Genomic DNA, 10254 nt, shown 5'->3' with positions numbered 1-10254 from the left:
AGATTGGAAGCTATTCGCATATTTCTAGCTTTTGCAGCCCATAAGAACTTCAAAGTTTATCAAATGGATGTCAAGAGCGCTTTCCTAAATGGACTTCTTGAAGAAGAAGTATATGTTGAACAACCACCTGGCTTTGCAATCAATAATGAGCTTGAAAAGGTGTATCATCTTAAAAAGGCTCTTTATGGCTTAAAGCAAGCTCCACGAGCCTGGTATGATACTCTCTCACACTTTCTTATCAATTGCGGCTTCACGAAAGGAGTGGTTGATAAAACACTCTTTCGTATAAAAGATAATGACCATATTCTTTTGGTACAAATCTACGTTGATGACATTATCTTCGGAAGCACGAATCCAATCTTGTGTGAAAAGTTCTCTAATCTTATGAAAGGCAAATTTGAGATGAGTATGATGGGTGAACTGAACTATTTTCTGGGTTTGCAAGTCAAACAATGCCCAGATGGGATATTCATAAATCAAGCCAAATACACCAAGGATTTAATCCGAAAGTTTGGCGTTGATGGAAAAAGTTCGGTTAAAATTCCAATGAGCACATCCCTCAGAATGGACATTGATAATGAAGGAAAGGATGTTGATCAAACAAACTTTCGAGGTATTATTGGTTCTCTCCTATACCTGACAGCAAGCAGACCTGACATTTCGTTTGCTGTTGGTGTATGTGCACGTTTTCAAGCTAAGCCGAAAGAAAGTCACCTAAGTGCAACCAAAAATATATTAAGATATCTTAAGGGAACGCAAAGTGTCGGTCTCTGGTATCCAAAAGATGGATCATTTGATCTAGTTGGATACTCAGACTCTGATTTCGCTGGATGTCGGATTGATCGAAAAAGTACTTCAGGAACCTGTCAGTTCCTAGGAGGACGAATTGTGTCTTGGTTTAGTAAAAAGCAAAACTCTATTGCCACAAGCACGGTTGAAGCCGAATACATAGCAGCCGGAAGTTGCTGTGCTCAAATCTTATGGATGAGACACCAATTGAGAGATTATGGCATAAATGCACGAGAAGTGAGCATAAAATGCGATAACACGAGTGCTATCGCTATCACGAACAATCCTGTGCTGCACTCTCGGACCAAGCATATTGACATCAAGTATCACTTCATTCGTGATCATGTCGAGAAAAAGAACATATCTCTTGAGTATGTCAATACTGATGATCAACTTGCAGACATACTCACGAAACCCTTAAGTGAAACAAGATTCTCTCTTCTAAGGCATGAACTCGGAATGATTGAAATGACGTAAAGCTTAGAGAATCAAATCTGCAAAGATTCTTGCTCTCGAAAATCAAAAGATTTGATTCATTCCCACACGCAAGGATCTTTATAAATGAAATACTCTATGAGAATAATTTTCTCATCTAACAAAAATTCTAGTGTCTGTCTTTACATGTGCAGGAATGAGTACGGGAAGCGAAAGAACCATTACGGAGGCACGAGAAGGAAAAAGTGAAGTTCTCAGTGAGCCACTAGTGACTGAGCAACAGCTCAATCAGTTCCTTGAACAAGCTCAACACATACGAAACCTTCTCCGTAACACGTCCGATAATGAGTCACGAGAATCTTTCCACTCTGTTGGCAATCCCATTGGATATATCAAAGAAAACAGTGTGCTGGAACTAAGCGACAGTTTTGACTACTCACCCTCAGGCACCCCCACCAAGATAGCATCTCCTCTCAAGTCCACCGCAAGCAGCAAGAAAAAGAAAACTTGAATAACTTGTTAGGCCACGGTGACAAATTGTGATGTTATCTTGTTCATGATCTTTTTAATTTATAACTCCGTCATGCAAATATTTTGTCAGTATCCAAAATATTTTGTTAAGATTCGGACGTTATCTTTTGCCTATATATATTATTCTTCTATTTCATGAGCTTTACTCATTCACAATTTTAGAGAAGGATAAAGTTTGCATGAATGGATAAGGGAAAAGAAAAGAGCAACGAAGCTGAAAAAAGGGCCAAATGCCTACAACATCATATGCGAGAAGCCGACAAGCTTCCGAATGCCACCGTCATAAGGCTTGAAAAAGATGGGGAAAGGGTCATTGTCACCTACTCCATGCCCAACACAGCACCAATGGACAAGGAAACTCATGAAAAATTGATCAACGAGTCCAGGGCTACAAAGGCTTACTGCATGGAACAAGCCACTCGGCTTGCTCAAGAGAAAATTCTGATGATGAAAAGGGCTAATGAGCAAACATCTTATGAAGTTCCTCAACCTAGTGAACAATCCTCTGAAGATATCACTATGGTTCACTCTCGGCCCGTAACTCAGTCACCCGAACCCACTCTCTCACTTGAGGAGCTGGATGAATTTGCAAAGATGACAAATCTGACTGATGTGACCGAAGAGATGACTCGCCTGGAACTTCACGTGCCTTATCGTTTTCTCTAAGCCTTTGTATGATGTACTCTCGTGACCTGGAATCCTCGTGATCTAATAAAATTTGCTGTCTTTTCGTGCTTATCTTCTCTTGCTTATAATGACTGCTTTTCTTGTCTATGCCTAACTGTATATGTTACTTGTCCAAATCACAGGAAAGCTCATCATTCATACGTTTTCTGGTCAAAAAGGGGCCATAATTTTATGCGTTACTTTTCCTTAAAAGAGCATTGAAGTTAGAGTTTCATATAGAAACAAGATAACAGTCAAAGTCGTACTTGAAATTAATGACTTCTTGACTACAGTTATAAGCATTTATTGGTGCGTTGAAATTAATGTGTAGCAGACACATGAGCTTTGTGGATTTCTTGCTATAAAAGGAGGAGAATTCTTCACATTACACTCATCCCTCCTCTCTTTACCATGGCTCCAAAGAAACCTTTCACCAGAGGTGATTCTCATAAGCTGAAAGAAAATGCCAGACGTCTCAGGGAGGAACATGGTGATCTCTACCCTGGCAATAGTCCACAAGCACCGGTGGAAATTCCCTCTGACTCTGACTCGTCTCTTAAGTATGATGATATGGCGGGTTTCATCGTTGAAAGTGAAGAAAAGACTTTGAAAGATCCCACCAAGACTCCAGATCCAGATTATATGGCTTTTCTTGCACAAGAGGACTTCATGGAGAAATATGATCAGGAGGAAGAACCCGAATCCTCATCTGGCTCAAATTTTCCACGAACCGGGAAATGGTTCAAGCAAATGCTAGAAAATGTGAAAAAGGCCAAAGGAGAACCATCCGAAGTCAAGAAGAACGAGAGGAAGAAAATTTGATCTTATTGTGTGTTACTTTTTATCCTATGTACTTTCCTCTCTCGGGTCTTTGATGAATAAACTGGCTCTAGTTTCCTTTAATCGAGACGTTATTTGTCTAATCTATCGTCTGCCTAATAATCTCGATTCAGGAACAAAAATTCTTGAAAGAGAATATGTTCTCTAAATAGTATCTTGGATAAGACAGCTGAATACACCTTTTGAGAGGTTCGGTCTATCTATTTGAGAAAGAACCCAAAAATTCAAAAGTTCTACTTTCTTACTGAAATTACCCCTCTTCTAAAGCACGAAGAAAAGCATCGTGCACTGTACTCTTTTGCTAAGGCCAAGGCAATGGCTGACCTAAATGACATGGAAAGACGAAGTCTTTCTAGACAAATCTTGAGAGCAGATCATGAGAATCTTATTGCTAAGACTCTTTGCTCATAAAAGGGAACATCTTGAGTACGAACGAAAGAAGAAGGATTGCATTATGGGAAGTCTGCCTTCCAATGCACGAGAGATTGCAACTGCTTTCACTATATACTGTTCTGTGTAAAAATTCACTCGGGAGACACTTTTGTTGCCATAAAAGAGAGACATGTTTGACTTCATTTGTCTCATAAGTCCAATGTTTTGAAAATTACATCCTCTTTCGGGTTCGGAATCATGACCAAATATGCTTAATGTTTGAGCCTTTATCTCCAACCGTTAAGATGAATCCCAATGGGATCATGTGGCCGAGAAAAGTGGTCCACTCCCCCACTTTGTCTGATGCAGGATGTAACGTGCATTTAATGCACAAATAGGCACTCGAGTGATTTTCTCTCTCTTCATTAAATGAGGGAATGATCGTTTTTGATCTGCAAATAATCTTATCACTCCCCCATGATGATCAGTTACCTTTTGGAGAAAAAGAACCGGAAGTGATTTGAATGTTAAACCGTTCATCCCTAAATGGATCATCCATACCCGGAGACCCGGAGTTCTATAAAACCCCTCTTAAACCTCTCTTGATCCTTTTACCCTACCTTCCTCAATCTCATTATTTTTCTCAACCCTTTGTTTATCTCAAATCCACAACCATGGCAGAACATCCTCAAGCATCACCATCTAATCCTGAACCAGAAACTCCTTCCACCATGGGAATCCCAAGCTTTCCAACAGAGGACCTAACTTTCATTGAATCCAGAGTACCCTTCATCGTAGGGGGAAGTATGTGGGACGCGCATGGATTCCTTGAATATATCTTGGATAGAACTTTTGGTGAACACATCATAAGTCTCCTTACAGAAACAGGATTATACAGCTTCATCACACACCTTTATACTGTTTGGCACCCGGTTGATGTAACCCAGTTCTATATGAATGCTTCAATATCTTCTGATTATTTGACTATCACTTCCAGAGTCAATAATCATCATGTGGTTCTTACCGCAGAGGACGTTCGATCAACATACGGGTTTCCACAAAGAGATGAGTCTTACAAGACAGATATTATCTATTATCATCTCGACCCAGAGGACTTCTACGAATCCATCAAGAACAATCACGCACCATCCAAGGCAGAAATCTCATGGCCGTTGAAGAAGAAATGGTTCCGGCTAGACTATGAGTTCACTGTTGATATCTTCAATAAACTCGTCGATCACAAGACCTCGGGCACGGATGATGTGACGAAGGAGAAATTGAAAATGCTGCATGCCTTCTTGAATAGATTTAAAGTCGACTGGTCAAAGATCATTTTCAACAATATTGTTCACACCATCACTTTTCATCGAAAAAGTCCAGGAGACATTGCGAAGAAGTTGGGATATGGTTTTGTGATAAGCCATCTTCTGGCAACGAAAGGAGTCGTTCTGCGCCCAGGAATTCGGCCTGGTCAGAAAGCATGTCATATGAAACAAAAACCATCAGGATATGACAAGCAGAAGGCGTTGGAGTTGGGAATCCCTATCGAGCAAGTCAAAGCCAAGCGAAAATCAAGAACACCTAGGGTTTCAGAAGATGAACAGCCAAAGCCGAAACGACAAAGACGAGAAAAGCACTCCTCTCGGAGTAAGGCGAAAAAGACAGAAGAATCTTCAGGTGTTCCAATCTCACCAAAATCTCCACAAAAGAAGAACGATCCTATTCCACCCTCCCCTCTACCAGAATCAATCGTAGTCAAAGACTCATCCGAAGATGAAGATAATTTAATTCTCTCCAGAATTATCAAAGACAGTCACTTTCGGTCTCCAGTCAAAGCTAAATCTTTCCCGAAGAAATCCTCTACACCGAAAGAAGCTACATCGAAAGAAGGAAACACGAAAGAAGCACTTTCTGAAGGGGAAGGTCAACCGAAAGATGTTCTTCCTGAGAAAATTCATGATGATCAAGAACCCAAGTCTGATCTCGGTTTTCCTCAAGACCACCATCCACAAGAACCTACTTTGGCAGATCAACTCCTTCGAGAGCTGACACAAGAACCTGCTAATGTAGACATGGAGGCCAGTCGCTTAAGTCTTCCACAAGAACCTGGGTCACCAGAAAAGACGAAAGAGGCGACTGATGCTTTGATCACTTTACCTTGTCTGCCACAAGAACCTATCAATACAGAGCAGGTAACTCTGACACAAGAACCTGTGTTGGTAGACGAGACAGCAGTAGTGCAGGTACAACCTCCGGACATCCCGAAACCATCAGCCCCAGCTCCAGAAGTAAAGGTTCCTCAACCTTCACCAGATCAGTTACTTAGAGAATCCATTGAACGAGATTACAAACGAGTTCAACAGTGGCAAAAGTGGCGCACTGCTCCCCTGCGGATCTTTCTTGAAACTTTTGAAGCAATGCAGGATGAAGAGGAATTTGCACTTGCATGGATTGGCACTGATGATCTTTCAAAAGCTCTTCGAATTGAAGAGATCAATCGCGTTTTCTCTTACAAGATGACAAATCGCACTCTCGGGAGAGATAAAGCTCCAATCTGCATCGAGCTCAACAAGCCACCCTTGGATCCAGTTTATGAAGAAGAACTGAAGAAACTTCGATATGCCATGTTGATTTCAAAGATCAAGACCACTTTAGAGAAGGAACACCAAAATGATCCAAATTGTAATATCAGTGGCACGAAAGATGAGTTTGGACGACAGATTGAAGAAGGCGAGAGTGATGAAGGTGAAGATGAAGATAATGATGATGTTGACGTTACTGATGATGAGAATGATGATAACAATGACGATGATGATAATGATGATCAGATGGGCAATGAAGATGCTCAAGAAACCGAACCCGAAGACAGTCACACAATTTTGATCGGTCCTGACTATGACACCTACCCTCAGAGATCTCCCTTAAGAAGACTACCATCTGACAGTGAAGACTCGAAAGAAGCTTCAACTACTCATCCCGAAGATCTATCTCGCGCTATTGTTCCGCATATCCAACCCATAGACGAGACTCCAATCAAGCACGGCAACGAAAGACTGCGTGAAGGCAAACTGGAAGCTTCACCAATCCCTCTTAGCTCAGATAGTGGTGGAAACCGGGAAGCACTACCTCAAGATGATCACATGGACACATCACCAACAAACATTGAGGAAGAATCCCCTGCGAAGTCCCCACGAACTATCATGAACATCATGAGAGGAACTGTTCATTCAGCCGAGACCATCCATAGGCAATATCTTGCTTTACGAGAAAAGGACACGAAAGTTATGGATGATCTATGCAAGAAGGTCGATTTTCTGATAGCAGCCCAATCTAAACCTCGATCTCCACCTCCAACACAGCCTCAACCGCAGCAACAAAGCCAATCAGATCACAAGGTCCTTGAGCGAATGACAAAGAAACTTTATGATCTCGAAGCTTCTTTGAACAAAGTTGCGCGACAATAGCACGAAATCAAACACTCTCATTTTGGTCTCAAAGAGCGTATGGATTTGGCCTGTACAAAGATTGACACATATCAGGACAATTCGTACCAACTGGGCGAATATGCACTTCAAATTCTCGGATATGCTCAGGATATCTTGCTTGCAATCAACAAGGTCTCTTCCATTCCTCCTACCACCTGTGCTGATGATGCCAAAAAGGGGGAAAATAGAAATGATGACAAAGATAAGGATGATGATCAGCCGAGAGATAGCACGAAAGATCAAGCTCGTGAAGCACGACACTCTCCCTCTCGGACACCAAGAGACTATGACCAAAGGAACCCGAATCCATCTTCCAAGTCTTGTGGTCATTACTCCTCGAAGTCAAGATATGGTCGATACCAATCTTCCAAACAAATCAAGCCTCGACAATCATTTGGTTCTGAAGCCAAATACATCTTCACAGGACTGCCAAAGAGAGAACAGATGAAATTAAGGCAAAAGCTCATGAGAGACAACAAAGTAACTATGGATGGCATAGGAAACTTTGTGGACTTTGTCCCATATGAAGAAGGCAGTGGCAAACGATTCGAGGGTTGCAATAATCCCACTTGGTTGAAAACAAAGGACAACCATACAAGACAAAACCACATGAGCACTCAAAATGAAAGAATCAAAAGAGCAAACAAAGAACTGTGGAAGAAGCATGATGAAGAAAGAAAGAGAAGAGAAGATGAAGCAATGGAAAGAAAGAGGATCAACAATCTCATTGAAGATCTTTCGAGTGTAACCAAAGATTCCCCACAAAATGTCATGCATAATGCAGCTTTCAAAGTGCACAAGGAAGCAGGAAAGAGCTACCAAGAAGGCATGAATTCGTTTGAACTGATCTCGTGGTGGAAGTATGGTATTGTTGAAGGAAGCAACATTCGGGAAGCCTGCAACAATTACACTGGTCTGAACATCAAAGGAGAACATGAAGAGCTTGTCAGGACTAATCCTATCAAAGTCTTCAGAGCAAAAATCAATGAGAAAATTGACTTCAACAGGATGCTAAAGCGACAAAAAGAAATGGATGACCAAGAGCTCAAGGAAGCTGAACAACAGAAATCAAAGCTTTTAGAAATGTAAGTTAACTTTTGCTATATTCCTTTTATGAAGTGTTTGTAATGATCACATCTTTATATATGAAGCTCTCATTATTACACATCTCGTGTCACCTGTTTGAGTTACTTGTTCTTATATCGCTTATTAAACGCTTTTATCTAGAAAAAGACTTGTAAACTCTCGAGTATGGCTGTTTTTATATAAGAAAAATCCTTATGGAACTTTTATCAGCCTTATAAGAAGAGTATAGGTTTTGGCATCATCAAAAAGGTGGAAATTGTTAGGAACATTGTATTAGGATTTTGATGATACCAATGTAATGTAGAAAAGTAGACCCCTAACCATTAGCTGTTTTTGTTTCGCTACTTTCGTCCTAGACGAGAGTTGCCATAACTCTTTTGTAATTCGTGTTAAGCTAGACAAACACACGAAAATGAGTTATGACTAGATGTTAGGATCTCCAAGGCGAAAGAAGACACGAGACATGAAGAACAACAACGAGAGCCAAGCAGGAGTTGTCAACAAACACGAAAGGACAGTGTTTGTAAAAGACGATCTTCATTAAACATTACTTCTCTTCAACAACGAGAAGAATGTTTCACTTGTCTGATTTGACAACATCCTAGGACAATAAGGACTTCATTTTATGGGACTCACTTTTCAAGAAGCATTAAATGAAGATGTACTATCTCTTGGAGCTAAAGGACAAAACCCTAATGCTTTCCATACCTTCAACGGCTACATGGTACAACCTCATTAATGAAGCATTTAATGCATGAAGCTCCCCGGTCCTTGTCCAATGGTTAAAAGGTTCGAAAATTTCATCTCCCTCCAACGGATGGATTTTCATCACCTATATAAACTCACCTTCATCAACTAAGAAGGTGCTGGTTCATTATCACTCGACTTACTCACTTACAAAAGCTCTTGAAACGTCTACGATTTACAAAAAGCTTTTGTGAACTAGTTTTTGAGGTGTTAAGTTACTTGGAGAATCACTTGTCTTACACCTCAAGGAAGTCTTGACATCAGTTTGAAGCTATCATATCTCAGAGTCAAGATCTCTTTGTTGGAGAATTCAAGAAATCATTTTCTACCAACCTCAACTCAGGAGAAGAAGTTGATAGAGGCGGAGTAAACTCGAGGAGTTGAAAAACCTACGAAGGCTGTCCGGCTTAGTGATCAAGGAAGTCTTTGTGTAATTGTACTAAGAGTGATAGTGCAATCCTTCCAACAGTTGTGGAAGAAGAGTGGAGTAGGCAACATTGGCCGAACCACTATAAAATCTCGTGTCCTCCTTATCTCCTTACTTACGCTTTTTATTTTGCTCTCATATCATTTCTTCATTATCATTACCGAAAGTTTGTCTAATTACGTAAACACGTGCAAAGTATTTTAAAACGAATTTATCTTATCCGCTGCGCCAAGACACCGAAAGGTGACGTTTAGGGCTTCTAACGAAAAGAGTCTATTCACCCCCCCCCCCTCTAGACTCTCATCTCATTCTATCGGGACCAACAAACTTTTCTCCACTTTTACTAATTCTAATTCCTAGAAAATTATTTTTCAGCTAACCATACGCTCTCAAATAAGTTTTAGAAAGTTGAAAGATGCATCCAATCTTCTCTCATTAATTTAATATTGGGAAAATAAACGATTTGGTCCCTCAATTGTTGGCGAATTGTTAATGTAGTTCTTCAATCACTTATTTATCGATTTGATTCCGAAATCAATTATTTTTAGTTGATTTAACCCCTCCGGTCGTTTTCCGTCAACCAGCCATGAGAACTACAATTTAGTAGAGGCATTTTGGTAAGAAGAGGGTTGACGACAAGAAAAGACCAAAATGCCCCTGTTAAATCGGAGTCCTCACCGGTTGGTTGACGGAAGATGGTCGGAGGGGTTAAATTGCCTAAAAATAATTGATTTCGGGGAGATCAAATATAATCAATGGATAAGCGATTCAAGGACTACATTGATAGTTCGCCAACAATTGAGGGACCAAATCATTGATTTTACCTTTAATATAATATGTTTGAAGAATATGTTTTCTTTATTATGACCAGAAAAA

This window comes from Ipomoea nil, unplaced genomic scaffold, assembly GCF_001879475.1.
Source record: "Ipomoea nil cultivar Tokyo-kokei standard unplaced genomic scaffold, Asagao_1.1 scaffold2036, whole genome shotgun sequence".
In the NCBI taxonomy this organism is placed as follows: Eukaryota; Viridiplantae; Streptophyta; class Magnoliopsida; order Solanales; family Convolvulaceae; genus Ipomoea; species Ipomoea nil.
The sequence above is the reverse complement of the archived record's forward strand: the minus strand, read 5'-3'. Positions refer to the sequence as shown.